Raw genomic sequence first — 3665 nt, forward strand, 5'->3', positions numbered from 1 at the left:
GAGCTAATAAAATGACAACTGGAAAATTGTCATCTGAATGCTAAAAGGCATTCTATAAAAACCCTGACGTCAGATCTATTCCTCACGCATGCTTACCCAAAACTAGATCTATTAGTCACTAGCAATGCGAGCTCATATAAAATAGGCCCCTGCATTTTACACAAAATGCGAGAGAAGCAAAAAAAAAACGATTGAACACGAGTACAGATCTCTGTTTCTGATAGAAAAAAATACCAGTTACAGATCGAGAAAGAAGCTCTTGCTTTATGTTCACAGCTAAAAAGTTTCATTAATATTTAACCGGATGATTCTTTATACTGCAGATCACAAACCTCCATTGACCTTCTTTGGGCAGAGATAAAAAGTTACTCGTCTACTCAGCAAACGGTCTGTAGAGATAGCGTACTATTCTGATAAATTACAATTTCAAGATAGAGTAATTCTCTAAGCAGATTGGGCATGGAGACAGAATGTCTTGAGGACTCAGTAATTTATATAATTTTAAGGGGATTAGAACAACAGTCTAAAGAGCAGAGTTTATTTTAATGTATTAGTAAATGCATTAATTGATATATCCTGCGGTGGGTGGCCGTAATAAAATTTCAAGAAAGGTATTCCACAAGGAAAATGAATGGATAAAGAGGGTTTTTTTACACAGTGATCACCACTTATCAAGGCCCTGAAGCCACTCAAGGATAAGGGTTATTGCAAGTACATTACGTTAGTGTGGAGATTTGATGAAGTGTTTACTTAAGGGAGCGGTTCATTAGGAATTTGTTAACATTATACTTGAAGACATCCAAGTTGTAGTCCGGTGGGAAGCAGGCAGATGGAACAGAGTTCCACAGGTTCTGAAGTTGATAAAGAATTAGAGAAGTTTATTGAGAATAATTACAAAGACAGCATGTTACATTTTTTTAAGTGTTCCCGCCCAGGGAAGGCTCTCACAACCGGTGACCGGTGATAACGTTCTTTCGATAAAAAGTTCTGGCGGTGAATTGCTCATCTCGCCATAACACAACCTCCTAAGACAATTTCTCCCAAGAGAATTTGGCTTAATATCGTTTGCTTTTTGGTTTGGGGCTCAGCCGGTTAACTTTTCTTTTCACACTTGTACTTTTCTCCTCAATATCGTTTGAGTGGGTGGAGTTGGTGGAGAAGCTTGAACTCTCAAATCTGGTGTAAGTTCTGTTAAGGGTTGGGGAATATTAAAAGAATCATACAAAACCTCTAGAGGCAGGTCATTTTCTTCTGCCTGTTTGTAGTCATCAGTGTGTCGAGGTCTTAGCTGATTTATATGCCTGTGACAGTCGAATGTATTACTTCTTACAGAATATAGCATGTGTCCGATTCTTTTCATGATAATCCTCTCCTCCCAAAAATTTTTTCCACTCCTGTAATTCAGGAAGAATATTCTGTCACCAGGTTTGTAAAACCTTGTTGGAAAATTTTCTTCTGTTGTTGTTACTCTGGTTGCACTTGGTAAAATTCTATCAAATACAGATCTGATTTTCTGTGCAAACATCAGTTCGGCTGGTGACGAACCAGTATCAGTGTTTGGGTTCGGAGTTATCCTGTACACCGATAAAAATTGTTCAAGACTCTTCTCGTCAGTGTCCATGCCTTGGTTTTTCTTCAAGGCTCTTTTGAATGTATCGACGAACCTCTCTGCTAGGCCATTTTACTTGGGTGGTAGATTGCCGTTGTTAAATGGTCAATGGCTAGAGCTTGCAGAATTCTTCAAATTCTTTGCTGGTAAATTGGGTGCCGTTGTTGCTGACAATAGTTTTAGGCACTCCAAAACGACTGAAGAGAACTCTTAGTGCATCTATTGTACTCATCGAAGTAGGGTTTTTGTATTTAAACACTTCTGGCCATTTTGTGAAACTGTCGACGACCACTAAGAAATAATGTCCATTTAAAGGACCTGCATAATCGATATGTAACTGAGTCTACAGTGTATCAGTCTTTGGCCACGGTTGTATCTGCACAGGTGGTGCCTTTGCTGCTAGCAGACACACTTGAAACTCTCTTACGAGTTTTTCAATGTCTTGGTCCATCCTAGGCCAATACGTATATCCACGCATTAAAGCTTTCATTCTCGACATGCCTGGATGACCACTATGAAATTCTTTTAAAATTCTTCTCTGAAGCGTAGTCGGTATGACGACTCTGTCTGCGTACATCAAGGTTTGAGCACAAATGGAAAATGGTAAAATTTTAGGGTCTTTCTTTGATTTTCCATTTAGTTGCACCAACTTTTTCATTTTCACAATATAATCATCCTTTTCTGCTGCCTTATTTATTTCGTCTAGAGTCACTGGTAACTCTCTGCTTGTGTTGCACAGTAATCTGGAGAGTTTTTTTTTCCTCTGTCAATGCAGCTATTACTGTGTCTTCAAAAGGTTCAGCACACTTTTGGATGAGCCTGGACAGTCCATCTGCATGTCCGATATTTTTAGATGAAATCTACTCCATTTTAAAGATATAATTTAGTAGAATTATGCTCCATCGTTGGAGTCTGTTCGCAGTGTGCGTAGGTATGCCTTTTTTAGAGCCAAAAATAGTCAATAAGTGTTTGTGGTCGGTTTGCAAAGTAAACATCCTTCCATGAATAAATCTATGGAATTTTTTAATGGCATAAATAATCGCCAAGCTTTCTTTTTCAATTTGAGAATAGTTTCTTTCAGCCGGCAAAAGTGATCTGGATGCATGGGCTATTGGCTTTGTTGATCCATCTTCAAGTTTATGGAGAAGAACTGCTCCTACTCTGTAGTCACTTGCATCTGATGCAACAATCAATTCTTTCCGTGGATCAAAATGTGCTAGAGCTAAATCTGATAGCAGGCATTTCTTAATATCTTCAAACGCATTTTGGCATTCTTTTGACCAAATCCACTTTTGTCCTTTTTTTAATAAATCATTCAATGGTGCTCTCAGCTTATGCATGTTTGGAATATAAATAGCGTAATATTGAGCCAAACCCAAAAAAGATTGTAACTGGGCAACATTATTGGGTGCTGTCATCCTCTCGATTGCTTCTGTTCTCTGAGGATCCGGTCTTCTGTCTTGGCTGTCGATAATTTGACCAAGATATTTTATCTGTTTTAAAAAGAATTCACATTTTTCGGCACTTAACTTGAAACCAAATTCCTCAATTCTTTGGAAAACTCCTCTGATGTGTTCCTTATGTTCCTGTACATTTTTACTTTTGACAAGGATGTCATCCAAATATGCGATTGCAACATCTAAATCAGCAATCATCGTATCCATTATTTGCTGAAATAGTGCTGGGGCCACTTTTAATCCAAAAGGAAGTCTTTTTAGTCGGAAAAGTCCTAGATGGGTATTGATACACAAATATTTAGAACATTCTTCATTGACTTTTACCTGAAGGTAAGCTTCCGATAAGTCGATTTTGGAGAAAATTCTACCTCCATTCAGCTTTGTAAAAATGTCTTCAGGAGATGGAAGTGAATAACTGTGATCCATCAGACAGTCATTAAGGCATGTAGAAAAATCGGCACATACCCGAATATTCTTAGTTTTCTTTTTAACATACACAGTGGGGCTCGCCCACTCAGAATAGTCAACTTTTTCAACTACACCATTCTTCTGTAGTCTTTTTAGTTCAATTTCAATATCTTCTTTTGAAGAAAAAGGCA

This window comes from Euprymna scolopes, chromosome 46 (genome assembly GCF_053919585.1).
Source record: "Euprymna scolopes isolate OS-2025 chromosome 46, ASM5391958v1, whole genome shotgun sequence".
Classification (NCBI taxonomy): domain Eukaryota; kingdom Metazoa; phylum Mollusca; class Cephalopoda; order Sepiida; family Sepiolidae; genus Euprymna; species Euprymna scolopes.